General features: G+C 46.7%; 1 pseudogene; it reads right to left on the bottom strand.

Annotated features, from left to right (window-relative positions):
- The window catches only part of LOC138828851 (tubulin beta-2 chain-like), a 45318-nt pseudogene extending 28900 nt beyond the window's left edge, over positions 1-16418 (bottom strand).
- Positions 16419-19177: the final 2759 nt, after the last annotated feature.

Genomic DNA, 19177 nt, shown 5'->3' with positions numbered 1-19177 from the left:
TACCCTCCACCTCGGGGCTCAATCTCAGGTCCTGAGAACGGCCTAGCTCCTTAGTGGCTCACAGTCTGGTGTGCTCACGTGGACCATTCACCTCTTGGGCCTGCTAGGCCCTGAGTTCAGACCCCAGCACTGCCAAAAGACTCATCCTGATGTCAGAAGCCAATCGTTGCACCTGTTTTCCTTTCCTGTGCAAGTTCTGGGTCTCAGCTAGGATGGAGAATGCATGAGTCACCCTGTGGCCATGGAAATTGGTTGTCATCCATGTCAGCACAGTTATACCTGTCATCATATACACAAGAAAATACACACTACATCCATGAATAGCATACAAAATAGAGAGAATAACTACACTAAATGAACGATGCAGTCCACACACAGATGTGAATGTACATCCCATGTTTCAATGATGCATTGATGTCTATTGTGGCATCCCTGGGGCTCGATTTCAGTTCCTGGGAACTGCCTAGTTCCTTCATGGATCACAGGCTGGAGTGCACATGTGGACCCATTGGACAGTTGGGCCTCCTAGGCCCCAAGTTCAAATCCCAGCACTGCCAAAAATTCACCCTGATGTGAGAAGCCAGTCTTTGCACCTTTTTTTTCTGTGCTGTGCATGTTCTAGGTCTCAGCTAGGATGGAGAATGCATAGGCAACTCTCTACTTATGTGAATAGGTTGTCATCCAGGTCAACACAGTTATATTTGTCATTCTATACTCAAGAAAATACACACCACATCAATGAATAAGGTAAAATAATGAGAATGACTATACAGAACGCAAGGTACTGCCCACCCATGTATGGAAATAGAGGTCCTCTGTTTAAATTGGGAATTTATGACTATATTGGCCCCTACCCTGGGGGGCTTGATCTCAGGTCCTGGGAACGGCAAAGCTCCTTAGTAGCTCACAGGCTGGTGTGCTCACCATGTCCCATTCACCAATTGGGCCTGCTAAGCCTTGAGTTCAAATCCCAGTACTGCCAAAAGCTTCACCCTGATGTGAGAAGCCAATTGATCCATCTGTTTTCCTGTCCTGTGAAAGTCATGGGTCTCAGCACAGATGGAGAATACTATATAGTCAGCTCTATAGACATGGGGATAGGTTGTCATCCATGTCATCACAGTTATATCTGTCATCATACTCAATAATCATGAATAAGACACAAAATAAAAAGAATAACTACACCGAATGCAAGTTGCATAACACACCTGTAGGTAAAGAGAGATCTTATGTTTAAAAAAGGTGGGCTTATTATTTTGTCCATTGCTGGGGCTTCAAATCAGGCCTGGGACCTGGCCTGACATTCTAGTCTTGAAGGATGGTGAGCTTCCCTTTCCACCACAATTCAACAGAGCTACCCAGACCTGAATTCACATCCCAGTACTGACAAAAGTTTCATCCTGATGTCAGAATCCAGTCATTGCAAATATTTTCCTCTCCTGTGAAAGTCCTGGGTCTCAACTAGGATGGAGAATGAATTCATAGGCAACCCTATAACCATGGGAACAGCTTGTCATCCATGTCAGCACAGTTATACCTATAAGCAATAAAATACACAGTACCTCCATGAATTAGGAACAAAATAAGGAGAAGTGCACTGAATGCAAGATGCTGCCTACACATGTATGTAAATATAGATCCTATGTTTAAATTATGAATTTATGACTATCTGGCCCTCTCTGGCACTCGATGTCAGGTCCTGGGAATGGCCTATCTCCTTCATTGCTCACAGACCTGTGTCCTCACATTGACCCTTTCCTCAATTGGGCCTGCTAGGCTCTGAGTTCAAACCCCAACACAGCCAAAATATGAATCCTGATGTGAGAAGCCAATCAATTCACATATTTTCCTGTCTTGCGAATGTCCTGGGTCTCAACTAGGATGGAGAATGCATAAGAAACCCTATAGACATGGCAATATGTTGTCATCCATGTAAACACTGTTATATCTGTAACCATACGCAGTAAAATACACAATACCTCCATGGATAAGGAGTAGACCGAACACGAGATGCTGTCCACACATATATGTAAATATAGATCCTATGTTTAAACAATGAATTTATAACTATTGTGGCCCACCCTGGGGATCAATGTCATATCCTGGGAATGGCTTTCCTCCTTAGTTGCTCACAGGATGGTGTGTTCACATTGACCTATTTGCCAATTAGTCGTGCTAGGGCCTGAGTTCAGATTCCAGCACTACCAACAATTGGATCATGGAGTAAGAAGCTGAGTGTAAAACTTGTTTTCCTTTTCTCTGAGAGTCCTGGGTGTCAGGTATGATGGAGAACACGTCTACAAATCTAGATGCTATGTGATAGAATTAATGTAATAAACGGAATGGGTGTCATCATAGACAGTAAAATCAATGGTAAATAAATGAATACAACAATAAATACAAGGAAAAACCACACCAAACTTGTATGGACTGAACATCTATAGGTAAGTACAAAGCCTATCTTTATATAAATAGTATGTTTTCAAAGGCTGGGGCTTGAATTCAGGCCTAGTCAACAAGCCTGAAGTTCTTATCTTCAAATCCACTGCAGATTTACCCAGACCCTGAGTTCAAATCCAAAACCTGGCAGAATAAATGGTGGGAATTGCAAGCCAGGGAGCTAAATTTATTTTATTTTATTTTTTCCCAGAGTGGGGCTTGAACTCGGGTCGTGGCAACTCTGCTTCAGCTTCGATCACCCTAGGCTGAAGTGCAGCCACTGGACCCACAGCTGATCCTGGGATCCTAGATCCCTAGGCCTTAAAGGAGAAAAAAAAATCACAGGAAAAATGTGGCAAGATGGCCTTTTTATGTTTTCTTCCTTTGTGAGGTGACCCTCCTGGGTCCGAATGACACTGTTGCACAGGGTATTTTACCTTCCATTGCTGAAGGCTGGTGGACTATCTGGGAAGCCATAGGACTACGTGGCAACATAGGCCCTGATTTCAAATCCCCGTCCTGACACCTACCAATGGCAGGAGATACTAAGAGTCTCGTTCCCATCCATAGGAATGTTATCAATGTCACGGTTGAATGAGTTGATCGTGAATGATTCTTCTATAAAATTAGACAAGATGATTTCAGGAAGCTGATTGATTTTATTTAATATTTATGAAACATTAAAAGAATACTATTATTTACAGGAATGCAATTATTTCAGGACACTGATTTAATTAATAGTTTATTAAGGATGAAAACAATAACATTAATTACATGGAGGCATAATAAATACCCCAGAATTTGTAGGAATGAGTCTATATAACTGAATAATGTATAGACATCTCTGGCACTCTATAAACATATATATTTATTAGTGTACTGTCATCCGCATGTCAATCTGTTCATATTTTGTCAACCCCTGGGGCTCGATCTCAGGTCCTAGAAACTGCCTGTCAGCTCAATTTTCTCCAGGATGGCTTGTTGACACTCACTCATTCATGAATTTGGTCTTGTAGGCCATGAGTTCAGATGTCAGCACTCCCAAACAATTAATTGTGGAGTAAGAAGCTGATGGTGACACATTTTTTTTTCCTTTTCTGTGAAAGTCCTGGGTGTCAGGTATAAAGTGAAATACATATGCAGACCTATAATCCTATGTAATCAATGTTCTATGTGTCATAATAGTCAATAAAATAAATGGTCAATACAAGAAAAACAAAAATGAATAACTATACTGAGTGTAATATGGAGTGAACATTTGTATATGAATATAAATCATATATTTAAAATGTACATTAATAGGATGTTTTTTAGTGCTGGGGATCAATTTCAGGCCTAAGGAACAGACTTGAATTTCCTGACTTCAAGGAGGCAAGCTTCCCCTTCCACACAGTGCAACAGAGTTATCCAGACAATGAGTTCAAATCCCAATCCTGGCAGAAAAAAATACACCTATGTGAGGTCCAATTCTTAGGTATTTCGTTCTGCCTCCATTTAATGAATGTGATTATTTAAATGTTTAATGAAGTATTAACTAAAATTGATCGGTGTCCTAGGTTATAATTGTGTATAATTTGATCCTAGAATCATTCAAGAACTACTCATTCAGTCTTGACATTGATCACATTCCATTGGCAATCTTATGGATAAGAATGAGTTTCTTACAGATGCTGGAGGGGATGTGGACAGAAAGGAACCTTACTTCATTGTTGGTGGGAATGTAAACTTGTTCAACCACTTTGGAAAGCAGTATGGAGGTTCCTCAAAAGACTTCACATAGATCTCCCTTATGATCCAGCAATCCCACTTTTGGGCATTTACCCAAATGTTTACAAACAAGACCACACTAAAGCTACCAGCACAACTATGTTTATTGCAGCATTATTTACCATAGCTAAGATATGGAACCAACCCAGATGCCCCTCAGTAGATGAATGGATCAAGAAAATGTGGTATATATACACAATGGAATTCTATGCCTCCATCAGAAAGAATGACATTTCCCCATTTGTTAGGAAATGGAAAGGTTTGGAAAAAATTATATTAAGTGAAGTAAGCCAGGCCCAAAGAAGCATAGGTCCCATGGTTTCCCTTATTTGCAATATCTAGTATAGGTATGAGTCAAACGGAAAAGGTCAGATAATGTGATGTTAGGAAAATGAACCCTTAAATATGTATTTTAATGTTTTCGTTTCTTTCATGCATGTGTTTCTAATGCATTTATAAGATTATTTCTTTGTTGCTTTGTATGTCCCTCCCCCACAGTGTAACGCCCGCTTTCACTATATTTGATGTCAGTATAACATGTGGAGGAGATGGGGGCAAACAAGTCATTTAAGGATTCAGGTGGACCTGTTGCAACAATGAGAAGTACAAAATGTCATGTCAAAACCAACTTTACAATGTTGGTGTGGGGTGGGGAGGGGGGTATAATTGGGAGGGGGGAGGGGGGAGGCTGGGAAGGGAGGTGAAGGGTAAACAAAGGAGGAGGCTGCAATGCTTGGTAAGAAATGTATGCATTATCCTGCCCATGTAATTGTAGTCCCTCTGTACAGTATGTTCTCAAATAAAATAAAATAAAATAAATAAATAAAAAAAGAAAAAAAAAAGAATGAGTTTCTTAGGTTCCCCTGCCATTTGGAGGTGGCAGGAACAGGATTCCAACTGTGAGCTCCAGCTCCCACCACTTCAACTCCAGGAGAGGGAACTCACAGGTCTGTGCCAGAACATCAGCAAGACCAATGATTAGGCAGGCACCAGTGGCTCTCAGCAGTCCTCCTTGATACTTACAAGGCTGTGATAGGAGGACAATGGTCAAAGTCACCGTAGGCAGGAAAGTCCTTGAGACCCCTGTCCAATTTCAATGCCAACAAAGTCAGAAGTAGAGCTGTGTGTCTCCAGAGGTTGAGGGCTAGTCTCGAGCAAAAGCAGCTTACAGACTATGCCCAGATCCTGAGTTTAAGGTCCAGGACTGGCAACAAACAGACATACACAACGATCTAAAGCCGGTCACCCTCTTGTCCCCAACTGAATTAGACACAGTTCCCTGGGAAAGGGGCTGGGGAGCCACTGTCATCTTCACTCTGCCCATTCTGCCTACATCACTGGATTCCGGCCATACTCCCATTCTTTCATGGTTCTTTCTGACCAATGGGATATAAGAATGGTGGTCACACCCCATTCCATGCTGCCTGATAGCACTGGGATTACTCTGTTGGTTGACACCACTACCAACAGTTGAGGAAGGTAGAGGTGGCTGAGTGGTCATCAAGACTCAAGCTGTAAGAGGAGAGGCCTTGCTCAGCCCTGCCACACACCTGCCCATGCCCCGGTCCCCTTCAGCATTCCGCGGCACTGCATTTCAAACCTAGCACTGCTTGCTTGGACCCATGGTACCTCTTGGAGTCCTCAGGTGATGACACACCACAGGCAGGCTTGTGGCCCTGACCTGGTCAAGGCCCCCCTGTCTCTGCTCCAGGCCTGAGTATTTGCCATGCTACTGCCTTCGCTGCTTGAACCCACCAGGAGCTGCCTCCAACAGCTTCTCCCAGCAGCACATGTGAGTGGCCTCCTCCTGGGCCCATACCCTATGACCCCCACCATACGATTTCCCCCCCCTTCCCGACTGGACCTCCGGCTCCCTTATGCCCTACAGTCTGACCAGGGCGCTGCAACAAATGTGCCCCAGGGGTGGGGGTGGGAGTGGGTGTTGACCAGGGGATCCCACGCCCATCCCTAGCTGCCAGTGTCCCAGGAAACAGGGAAATGCAGGGATGGGTGAGGAGGGGGCACCACAGAGACCCTGGCTTGGAGCAGTGGGAACCACACAGCCACGTATCTACACCCTTCCTCTTCCTGGTGGGAACCTCGTGGCTTTAGTCAGAGGTGGGGAGCAGCACCTCCACACCTGCCTTCTTGGGTCTTTTCCTTTTTTCTGAGGGCTGGGGGTGTTGGATGCAGAAAATAGGTCTCTCTTGCTGTGTGAGCCCTTGTCCTCTGTGCTCAGTCACCCTTTCACCTGAAGAGAGGGTCCCAGAAGAGCCCAGTAGGGAAGTGACAGTGCTGGGGGTCAGAGCAGAATGTGAATATCTGGGAGGAACACCCCCCCAAACTCACATACACATACACCCAGCCTGTCCCTTCCCCCCAACTGTCAACAGTTCTCACAGAGTGATCACATTTCCCAGCTCTGCCAGCTTCTGCTGGTGCTCCCAGTCTATCTGGTCTCCTTGTCCTTCCCAAGAATCTGCCATGTGGCCCAGAAGCATGTAGGCTGGAAGTAGGGAGTAAGTCCATGTATGTAGCCTTTAGGACCCCATCCATTTCCCCAACACCACCCCCACCTGGGGTCAGACACCCCTCTGGGGTCACCATGACCCCCTGCTTGTTTCCTCTCCTGGCTCTGAGGAGCCGCTTGTCTCGGGACTCCTTCACCCAGCGTCCTGGACTAGGGTTTTGGTGAATGGGGAGTCAAGGGTCTGGCCCTGGAGAAAGGGATAGGTAGGGTGGTGCTGCATCATTAGAGTGGTGCTCCCCTTGGGTTGGAGCTCCTGATTCCTCCAAGGGAAGCTCCGTGCACTAGCTTGTACATTGTCCCAGATGAGGAACCAACAAACTCTGGAGAGGCACTACTCTGAGTCTGTTTGTGCGTGTGTATGTGTGTGTGAGTGTGCATGAGAGAGAGAGGGAGAGAGAGATATCATCTTCCTCCTTGTATAACCTGACTGTGCTCAGGTGAGTGATCATTTGGAAAATTGCAGGTGCTGCATGGACGAGTCTTCTGTCACTGGTCTGGATTTGTGTGTGTGTGTGTAGAAGTGGGTTGTAATAAGGTGGCTGGGTCCTTTGGTAACTTGTGCCTGATACATTTTGGGGATGCATGGGCTTTGTGGCTGAGGTCTGGGGGCCTGGAAGTGTGAGACGCTTGAAGGGGACTCAGCAACATTAAATTATAAGACCAAGGGAACTGTGTGCCTTCGTGCTCTCTACTCCTTTGGGCGTGGTTGGTGGCAGCTGGAGCTTGGGAGGACCTGGGTATGGGGCCCACAGGGGTTGGCTTCCAAGGGGGACAGAGAGCATGGCCAGCACTTAGTAAGGAGGTGAGCCCTGCTGGTATGGAGTGCACCAGCATATGTCAGATTCCGGGTTTTCTCATCTTGACTTCTGATGGGTGAGGCCAAACCTATTTTAAATCTTTTGCTGTGATCTTCATATCTCAGCCTCCTGAGTAGCTAGGATTATATGCATGATCCTCTGGCACCGGGACTCTCGTTCTTTTTGGTGTATTAGGGTTGAACTCAAGGCCTTAGGCTTGCCAGTCAGGTCTTCTACCACGGTAGCCAAGCCTTTCTGTCTTGAGCATTTCCGAGATAGAGACTCACTCAATATGTGCTCAGGCTGGGCTGGATCGTGGTCCTCCAATCTGTGACAGGCATGAGCCACGAGGCCTAGTCCTCCTTAGTTGGGATGGTAGACATATAGCGCCATGCTCAGTCATCCATTTAGATGATTGTCCTAAACTTAGTTTACAGCAGCCGTAAAGCTCTGGGTTGGGCCTCCACCATTGTACCTCAGTCTCCTCCTGGGACAGTTGTGAGGAAACAAGGGATCAATATAGGGGGATCTCTGGAGCAGGGCCTGGCACAGAGGGAGTGGCTGTCAGATATGGTTCTTGGCAATTCTGGGAGCATATGACAGGAAGATAACTGGGAAAGGGCTCAGATGGGGCCTGTTATTAGTCGTGTGACATGTACGGGATTATGAAACAAAACATGGTTCTCTTTCATCCTTATCCTATTCCCATGAGGAAGGAGATCCTTCACTGTGTTCAGTTTTGTAGCTGGGGAAAATGAGGCACGGAGAAGATAGGTGACCAACTCATGACCTCCAGTTGACAGAAAGCTCAGCCTGACTTCTCTGCCATGGTCCCTAGGAGAATGAGTGGTATTCAGTACACTTCTTGTGGTGGGAAGTCCACTTCTTGTCAGTCGTGGGGCTTGAACTCTGGGCCTGGGTGCTGTCTTTGAGCTCCTCAGCTCAAGACTAGCACTCTACCACTTGAGCCACAGTGCCACTTCCAGTTTTCTGGTGGTTCTTTGGATATAAGAGTCTTATGGACGTTCCCGCCTGGGCTGGCTATGAACCATGTTCATCATATCTCAGCCTCTTAGTTAGGATTATAGTCCTGAACCACCGGCACCCGGCTTAATTGTAATTCTGGCTTTCTTTCTCTCTCTCTCTTTCTCTCACAGGAACTGGTTGAATGGGTGCTGAAGAGGTGGCCCAGTGTCCCCATGTGGCTGGAACCTAAGGTGGCCCTCTCATTCTGGAAGTGGGCTGTGGGTCAGGAACTGTCTCACTCAGCCTGTTGAACCAGCCCCATGAGGTAAACCCCTCTGTGCCCTGGCTAGACCATCCAGCCTTATTGTCCATCCAGCCTTATTGGACTTAGTATTGTTTTCTATGTCCTTTTCTAGCAACTGGCCAAAATTATGATACATAGTTATGGAATGAAAATATAATACCATCTCAAGAAAGTCATTTAGAACTCTGGGAATGTGGCTTCATGGTACGGTGATTGCCTACCATGCATGAAAACCTGAGTTCAATTCCTCAGTACCACATAAACAGAAAAAGAAACACTGGAAGTGGTGCTGTGCCTCAAGTGGTAGAGTGCTAGCCATGAGAGAAAGAAAAAGCCCAGGAATAATTCCCTAGCCCTGAGTTTAATCCCCAGGACTATAGGACTGGCAAAAAAACCCCAAAAAACATAAAAAAACATTTAGTTAGTAAATGCAAAATAAATAATCCATACTTGGAATATATGTTGCTCCTTCCATACTAATACCTGACAATACTCCCTAATTCATGTACTTTACCTATATTAGGATACTGTGTTAAAAAAAAAAGTTTTGTTCATTAGGTCACAACAATTAATGCTAGGAATGTGCTTAGATGTCAGGTGAAGATTATTTCTGGAAATTCAAAGATTCCAGGCTTTTGAGTGGTCACTGCTAATCACAATGAGGATAGTCTAAGTGAGATTTGGAAATCTTTTTGGTCAGTCATGGCACCAAAAAGGCAGAGGCAAATTATCAGTTGGGACAAGAGAAGGAATAACTCTAGATGGAAGGAACAAATGATAGTAACTAATTCATACCAGAAATCATTTTTGGGAACCATTTTTGGTTATTGAAGAACTAGTTATCAACCAGGCTTATTGTTCATTGCCTTTAGCATTCTAAATCTCTTAGGCTAGTTCTTAATCTCTGTGTGATAAATGTATCTCCTCTTATGCTGTTTTTCCATACTTGATCTCTTTTGCTTTCTAAAAATCACAGTCTTTCCTGATACTAAATACACCTACACAGATGGCAAGGGGTTGCTAATGTAAGGGTCCCATAGCTCATGAGTCATTAATGTAACAAAATGGAATAGGAGGACTTATTTATTGCTACCTCAATTTTTCTGAAAGCTGCCATGGATTTCAAAAGGCCTCTTTTTTACAACCTGATGGGGCACCAGATAGTATTTTTGATTTTTCCATTGCTAACCCCGATTATGATTATGCCGCCTACTTAAAACATAATTCATGAAAGTTTAATGGCTATGCTCCTGATACGCCTGGGGAACCCCTGAAAAGATGGCTCATCCAGGGTGGGTGGCTTCCATTTTGGTGAGTCACTCTCCCTTTCACAATAAAACTAGCATTCAGCTGGATTTGTTCAGACTTTTTGCAGCAACAAACATGATTTTACTGAAAAAGCCCAAAGAAACTAAGAGTACTGCAATTGGGGTAAGAGCATGTGTGAGTTATCCTATGGAAATTTTAGCTGGAAAATTAGATAATTTAATCATTATTAATCAAGGAAAATCTTATTATATTAGCTGTAAGGGTTGTATTTTTACTAATTGTCTTACTTCTTCTCTGGATAAAACATATTCTGTAATTTTTATTTTAAAAAGACCTTCACATGTAATGTTACATGTAGATCTTTAAAATGACCCTTGGTTTAAAAATTCTGCTTTACAAATGCTGAAAACTGTGGATATTATGTTGCAGCCAAAACGCTTTGTTACGGCCTTGATTTTAGGAATAAGTTCTTTAATAACAATAATTAGCTCTTTAGCGATTTCTACAGCAGCCTTAGTAAATGAAGTAAACAATGCTCATTTTGTTACTGATTTAAGCAAAAATGTTTCATTAGACCTAGCAGAACAACAAATTATAGATAAAAAGTTAGAAATGAAAATAAATGCTCTGGAGGAAGTGGTTCTGGCTATAGGTCAGGAAGTTCAAAATTTAAAAACACAACTCTGTTAAATGTCATGCTAATTTTAAATATAACGGTGTTACTGCTCTAAAATATAACTTTTCTTTTAATTGGAATGCTACCAAAAATCATTTGTTAGGAGTTTGGAGAGATAAAGATATCTCTCATGTTATGGAGGCTTTACAAGACAAAATTACATCAATTAGTAAAGCTCATTTAGATGTAAAAAATTTACAATCTTTGGCAAAGTTATTTAAGCATAACTTGGAGGCCCTCAATCCTCTGGATTGGATTCATGTAATAATTATAATTGCCATTGTCAGATCAATTCTCTCAATTCTTATTCTTATATTTTGAGTCATTTTCAGGATGATCTTTGGATTTGTCTCTTCTGTGCACCAAGACATTCATGAGCTTCAATTAAAAAAAAAATAGGAAGAAATGCCATGATACCTCCTGCTGAATCTGCGTGAGAGATCATGCCAGACAAAGCATAAGCCTCATGGAAGCATGCCTGCAGGAAGCGGGTGTTGGTTCAAGGCTTCCTATACACTTGGCTGCACCTTTATTGCCTCTACCTTTATTCTAACTATATTCTTCTTGGCTGTACATTTGTTGCCTTTATTCTTGTTTTGGCTATTTTTCTATTGATCCACGAACAGAGCATGTGAAGCCACTTCCCCTTGTGCCTGAACTCGCTCCTCTCTGCTCTCTCTACCTCCACTCCTCTCGCAGGCCGCCTCACACCCTCTGCGCATGCACACCTGCCCCTGCGAGACCCTGGCCACTGCTGCCTCCACAGTGAGGCCCCTGGGCCCTGCCTCCTCCTCCCCTCAGCCCAGTCCCCTTTTCCCCTTGGTTCCGACCCCTACCCTTGCCCACAAGAGCAGCCCTAACTGAGCCCTAAGGCTTCCAGGCCATGGGAATTACAGCCTCACCTCAGCTCAGCACTCCCCGCCAATCCTAGCACTTGCTCAGGGGATCGAATCTCCCCTCAGCCCCACCACTAGAGGAGACTCTCCTCCAAGCCTCTCCACTCTACATATCAAGGATGTGCACAGTGACCCAGTGAGAGAGAGAGAGAGAGAGAGAGAGAGAGAGAGAGAGAGAGAGAGAGAGAGAGAGAGAGAGAGAGAGAGAGAGAGAGACTGAGAGAGAGAGAGACTGAGAGACTGAGAGACTGAGAGACTGAGAGACAGAGATTTAGAAAGATTGTTGGGGAAAACTACCTCTCAAGGACTCAGAATATAGCACCCTTTGGGCTGACTCAGCACACAGCATACTTCAAAAACCAGCACAAAGCACCCTGAGTAAAAGACTCAGCACAATGTGCCCTTTGAAGGACTTAGCATATAGTAGCCTTTGGGATGACTCAGCACACAGCACCCTTTGAAGGAGTGAGTCCATAGTACGCAGTGAATAGGACTCAGTGCATGGCACACTTTGAAAAACTCAGCACGTAGCACACTTTCCCAGGACTCAGCACATAGCACCCTCTGATAAGACTCCATACACACTATCCTTTGAAGGGCTGAGTATATACCACCCTTGGTAAAACACTCAGTGCACAGCACCCTTTGAAAATCTCAGCACATAGCACAGTTTTGAAGGACTCAGCACATACCACCTTGTGGAAGAACTCAGCACAGCACCATTTGAAAGACAGTACAGAGCACACTGTCTACAGGAATCGGCACACAGCACTCACCTCATCCCTCTCTTCTCAAGGATGCAGCACATTGCACCCATTGGGATAACTCAGTACATAGCCATCTTTGAAGCACTCAGGAAAAGTACCTGTGTAAAGGACTGGGCCCACAGCACCCATTGAAAAACTCATCTGTCCCTCCCTTCTCAAGGGGTCATCACATAGCACCATTTGGGATGAATTAGCACACCGCACTTTTGAAGGACTCAGCATAAAGTACATTGTGTAATGGACTCAGCACACAGCACCCTTTGAAAAACCCAGCACAGCCCACTCTTCTCAAGGACTCAGAACATAGCACCCTTTGGGATGACTCAGCACAACAGCATGGTTTATGAAGACTCAGAAAAAACACCCTATGTGGGAAGAAACCAGAAAACAGCATCCTGTGAAACACTCAGCACATACCTGTATGTCACAAGTTCAGCTGTCATTAGAGTTAGAGTGCTTTCTTCAGTATCATCATTCTTCAGAAACACTTCACAAATCCTACTAGTTCACATTTAGCTAATGTGTGTTTTATGGGGGAAGGTGAGCTGGGGGTCTTGAATTCAAAGCTTGGGCCCCTGTCTCTGAGCTCTTTGGTTCAATGCTAGAGCTCTACCACTTTGATTCACAGCTCCAATTTTGGTTTGTTTTTTTGGGTTGTTCTTTGACAGGCCTTATGGTGATCAGGAAGGCCAAGTTGGTGTGTCCATGGGCAAAGGCTCTTAGCTGGGCCTGGAGCTGACTTCTCACTTCTTGTGCCCGTGGAAGCAAGGCCTCCTGGAGCTCTCTTGGCCTAGGGTGGAACAGATCGGCTCTGGAATCAGCACTCAGGGTGAGCAAAAGTCAGGTTGGCCCCTGTCTCTTCCCCAAATTGAACTCTAGAGGACAATAGTCCCCCACGATGGCACAGGGACATATGTTCCACGTCTGGCCACCAGGAGGCAGGAGTTGTCCACCATAGGGATTTTATCGAGTTGTGTTTTCTCTTGTTTCCCTGGGGACCGCATCATGCTTTGAAGCCACCCTGGACAGGAAAGTCCTTGAGACTTACCTACAATTAACCATCGAAAAGCAAGTGGGGCTGTGGCTCAAGTGGCAGAGCACTAGCTTTGAGCAAGAAAACTCAGGGATAGAGCCTAGGCCCTGAGTTCACACACACACACACACACACACACACACACACACACACACACACACACACACACACACTCCACATGCATGCAAAATCAAAGATTTCTACACTGCAATCTTTGGGTATTCTCTACTTTTTCCCCACTGAGTCTGGTGGCTATTGGCCTAGGTGTTTGATGCATCCAACACCACCTGGCATCTTTAATTTTGGGGAACAGAATGGCTAGAAGGTCAGCCTTCCCCCATCTCAGCTCCTTGATTGGGTCAAGGTCTATCCAGGCCCTTTGGATCTCCTTTTACAGACTCGCCAAGATGCCTTCAAAAGGTATCAAATGCTGGGCACTGGTGGCTCATGCCTGTCATCCTAGCTACTCTGGAAGCTGAGATCTGGAGGATCACGGTTCAAAGCCAGCCTGGGCAGGAAAGTGTGTTAGACTCTTATCATCGATGAACCATCAGAAAACAAGAAGGGGCCCTGTGGCTCAAGTAGTAGAGTGCTAGCCGTGAGAGAAAGAGCTCCGGGACAGTGACCAGGAAAAGAGTTGAAGCCCCAGAACTGGAAGAACAAATCTTTATTGGAGGCTTGTTTTCCCTTTGAAAACGATTTTTTCTTTGTGATAAGCATAACATGGGCCTCTTCCCTGGCCTCCAATAGGCCATTAGATGTCCCTTGAATATGGACCACCTCCCAGCAGACTTTGCCCTACCCAACCCACAGTTAACCCTTCCCAAGACCCAGAAGATGGAGGCCTGAGAGAAAGGCCACTGGCCACCTACTTATGGTTGCTGCTGAGGCTTTGGAGAGTCATTAGGTCACATAGTCATCATCTGCATCAGTCTAAAGAAGAAAGGGAGGGAGCACTCCTCACCTGAGCCCATGAGCTGTGGGTGGATCTGGATGTGGGGTAGCTGCAGCAGGATGTGCTTTGTGGGGGAGTCCTCTATGGGGTTGTGAACCTCGATCTCTCCTCTGGCAGTTTCCACACTGTGTTGAAGTGGCAATTCTTCAAAACCTTTCTGCTCCTCCCTCATTTCACCTGCCCTGGAGCCTGGAGGCATTCAAAGAGGTGGCAGTGACAGAAGGCGCAGCCTGTGCTGGCATCTGGAGCCCGTTGTCCATGTCTTCCCCTGTGAGGAGTGACAGTGGCTCCCGCAGCTCTCTCCTCTTCTCCATCTTTTCCTAGGACAGCTGGTACACACGCTCACGTTTCTTCTGTCACAGCTCAGCCAGAATGAACATCTGCTCTTTACATGCCATGAGGGACTCCTCAACAGTGTGATGTGTGCCAACAGCTGGCTGCATCTATGTTGAAGATCACCCGCTGGACTATGGAAGTCCATCTTATCAGGCAGGTCATAGACAAAGTAGATTTTCTTCTCGGACACCCACGTGTCCTGCTTCCCATCCTCACACAGGCTGTGGTGCCAGCTCATGGGATGGAGGGCCTGTGGCTCGAGCTTTCTCTGGCACTGAGCTACCAGATGCACCAGTTACCCACAGTGGGCCTGCCACTCCTGCTGCAGGAGTTTCCCCCTGTGGATTTCAGCCACTAAGAGTGCTCACAAATCCACATCCCTCTCAGTTTGGGGAATGTCTCCATCCTCTGCAATGGTCATGTGGGGTGGGGGGGAGTTGACTCCTCACCTTGTGCTTCTCCAGGGTTTTCAACTTCACCTTCCCCAGGGAAAGCCAGGAAACTCAGCTGGACCTGCAGCCGCTCCTCCTGTGGTCTGATTGCTTTCAGGCACTTGAGAGTGTCCTGCCACTTTGGGGACACCACCTGGTCTCCCCAGTTGGTCAGGCCATGCACTTGCTTCAGCTGCTCCAAGAGTTGGGTCTGCCTCTCTAGGTGCTGCTGCAGGGCCTCCTTCTTGGTGCTCAGCCGCTAATTGGAGGTGATGTGACACTCACAGGTGGCTCTGAGCTCCTGCAGCTGGGCCAGGGACTGCACCTGCTGGTCCTGAGATTCTTGGCTTTCTTTCTTTCTCAGCCACTTCTTTCCATTCCTCTATCTTCTCCTCTGTGTGGACCAGATGTTCCCGCTAGTGTTTCTTCACCTGCTGCTCTGTGTCCAGGATGCTGGTGAGCTCCTCCTTCTCACCGCTCACCCTCTGGAGAGCGTCCCTCAGCAGGACCAGCTGTTCCTCCAGCTGTCCATCACACACATATGCACATCATGGTGTCTCAGGGATCTCCTGCCAATCCTTGGCCTTCTCCTCCAGTCTCCACAATTGCTCCTGCTGCTCCACATTCTGGAGATGGAGACTCTGGTTTTCCTGGTCCGGGATGTGAAGTTATTCCTCCAGGTTTTTCAACTCCATCTGCGTGCAGTAGGCCTGGGCCTGCAACTGCCACTCGGCCTGAGCTGGGCCATGGTTCCTCTAGCCTGTTCTCTAGGCCAAACACCTGCCTCGCCCCTCGCTCCCTCTCCTCAGTAAGTTGGTTCACCCGCTGGGTCAGCTGCTGGGCCTCCTCCTTCCACGTAGACCTCTCAATGCTCAGGTCTTCTGTGAAGGTGTCTTTCTCGAGATTGGCTGTGCTCACCAGTCAGCTCACGTTGTCCAGTAGTCTCTTCAGTAACTCATGCCCTACCAGTGCTTGTTGGACCTTGCAGATTGCTTTCTTCCTGTTGTCCAGAGCACTTCCAGCTTCTCCTGTAACTTTGAGTTCACTTGCTCCAGGTCATCGAAGCTTCTGGCATTTTACTTGAGCAGAAGGGTCACATCATGCAGCTGTTCAAAGAACATTTCAGTCTCATTCTGTGATCAGTGACCACAGAAGCCGACATCTCCAGCTCTGCCATGCACTGATCTGTGGCCTGCAGGCAGCTGGTGAGAGCTTCATGCTCCCTTTCTGTGTCATCAGCCGCCTGCTGCATGCAAGCGAGTGCACATTGTAAATTGCTCTCTGCCGAAACCTGTAGAGAGCTGCGAGAGGCCGCACCTGGAAGATGGTGCCGGCTTCCGCCGTCCGCCTTCCCGATGGCGAGTGCTCTCTGTGGTAAACAACTCCTTATATGGCTAAGGCAAAGAATCTGGCTTGCTTCCGCGCACCTGAACCTATTGGCGGTTCCCACGTGGCGTATCAGGGTTGGCTACCCAGCAGGTACCTAAGTCTGTGGGGAATTCTCCCCGGGGTTGGGGTCAGAAGATTACAAAAGGGTCCTGAATAAACTGCAGAGAGAAGAGTCCGGTGTCGCGTCTTCCTTGCTGGTCGAGGCGACACGTGGCGGCCCGTACGGGGACTCAGCCATAACCCCAACGAGGACTCAGAACTCTCTGCGGTCAGGGTGGTGCACCGGTAAGTCCCCAGGTAAAAGGGGAATCCACGACAAAAGCGGGGGTAAGTCCCCAGGTAAAAGGGGAATCCGCCACAAGAGCGGGGAGTAAGTTCCCAGGTAAAAGGGGAATCCGCCACAAGAGCAGGGAGTAAGTTCCCAGGTAAAAGGGGAATACGCCACAAAAGCGGGGGGGGGGGGATTTTTGCTCTTCTCGGTAGATAAAGAGAGAGTGAGAACCCAGGGCTAGTCAATAGAGTAGCCAAAAGTGAAAGTAAAAAGTTTGTTTACCAGCTTTAAATGTTTAAAACATGGGCGCTTCTTCTTCGCACCCAATTTTTTTGGCTCTCAATGAGCTACTGCACTCAAAAAAGTTAAAAATAAAAAAGAGTACTTTAGAGAGATTTTTGAATGAATGTGACATCGTTGCCCCATGGTTCGCTGTCTCTGGAAGCCTCACAGTGGGCTCTTGGGAGAAACTAAGGAGGGACCTAGATTTTGCCTCTGAACAAGGAACGCTTAAGAGCGGAGTGAGACCAATATGGAAACTGATAAGTGGCTGTCTCGAGGACCAGCGTTGCAGTGAGGTGGTAGAGAATGGTCAGGCCGCCTTAGAAATGCTGCAGGAAGAAAGATCGGAAAGGGCAGACAGCGAAAAGGAGGAGAGCGGGGGGGGGGTTATACCCTGATTTTGCCGAACTAGAGACCTCTGTGTCTACAGACTCAGAGGAACTACAATCACTCATAGAACAAATAGAAAAAACAAAGATAAGAAAGCGGAGGAAAGGAAAGGAGAGAGAGGACCCAGATAAAGACGAATGCATGCCTTCCATGTGCCGCGCCACACCCTTGGCCCCTCTGCTTTATGCGGAGGACCCCGGAAGTGGCAGCCCCGGCTGTTCTTTCAGCCCAGGCGTGGGGTAAGCGGTCAGAACCGAGTTACATCTAGCCTGTCCAATATTTCAGGATCCACAGGGACAGCGGTATCATGAACCCTTAGATTTTAAGGCTATAAAACCTTTAGCTGAGTCTGTGCGGACATACGGAATCACAGCCTCCTTTACTGTAGCCCAGGTGGAGGCCCTAAACAGACACTGCATGACACCCGGTGATTGGAGTGGGCTCGCACGAGCTTGTTTGAGCCCAGGTCAGTATTTAGATTGGAAGGCCTTTTTGATTGAATTTGCTAGTGAAGAGGCTGCAGCCAATCAGGCTGCAGGGAACCCAGCTTGGGACAGAGATATGCTGCTTGGACAGGGGAGATTCGCCAATCAGCAGATAGGCTACCCGGTTCAAGTTTATGAACAAATCAATAAAACTGGCATAAAGGCATGGAAGGCCTTACCAAATAAAGGCGAGGTGAGTGGCAATCTCACCAAAATCCTGCAGGGCTCTATGGAGCCGTTTTCGGACTTTGTTGCTCATATGGTCGAGGCTGCTGGCAGAATTTTTGGTGACCCAGACACAGCCATGCCATTAATTAAACAGCTTGTTTACGAGCAGTGCACTAAGGAATGCAGAGCCGCCATAACCCCATATAAGAATAGGGGACTAGAAGCATGGATGAAAGTTTGCAGAGAGCTGGGCGGACCACTAACTAATGCTGGAGTAGCTGCTGCTGTGGTGCAAATAACCCAGAAGAAAGGGGCTGGGAAGGTGGCTCAGTGGTAGAGCATTTGCCTTGCATGCATGAGGCCCTGGGTTCAATTCCTCAGCACCATATAAGCAAAATGAAAAAAGCCGGAAGTGACGCTGTGACTCAAGTAGTAGAGTGCTGGCCTTGAGCTGAAGAGCTGAGGGACAGTGCCCAGGCCCAGAGTTCAGGCCCAGGAAAAAAACCTATTCAAAAAATGCTGCAAATTTGTCTAAACAGTTGTCTAGTTATCTTTTAGGTAATTGAACTGGGGAGTTCGACAGCCTGATGGAACAGCTCACGGTTGCCATCGTCATGGTGAACTCGACCTGAGTGGATGCCGGATTGGCGGAGGGGTTATCTTCATGGATCTCCGCTGCTATGAATCATCTTACGGAGGGGGCGGGATTGGGAGCCCTGACAGGCCTCCTGGTGTTAGCCTCCTTGGTATGTCTGTGGTGCATTTGCCTGCCAAATTAGAGGTTCTCAGCGTCGTAGTGCAGCTATGATTATCCAAGCCTTTACAGTCATTGGAGCAGGTCAGTCCCCCCAAGCGTGGCTTGCCACCCTAAAACAATGAACACAGATTGCAAAGCCAAAGTACTGCAGTCGAGAGGCATGAGTTTTGCCCTCGAGGAGAGCATGTTTGATTGCACACGGGTTCGATTCGCCTTTTCCCGTCCTTGTGAAAAACGAATCAATGGACAGGCTGAGTCATCCCTAGAGA

Source organism: Dipodomys merriami, unplaced genomic scaffold, assembly GCF_024711535.1.
Source record: "Dipodomys merriami isolate MVZ:Mamm:240054 unplaced genomic scaffold, mDipMer1.0.p SCAF_166, whole genome shotgun sequence".
Classification (NCBI taxonomy): Eukaryota; Metazoa; Chordata; class Mammalia; order Rodentia; family Heteromyidae; genus Dipodomys; species Dipodomys merriami.
This window is presented reverse-complemented; position numbering and strand designations above follow the sequence as displayed.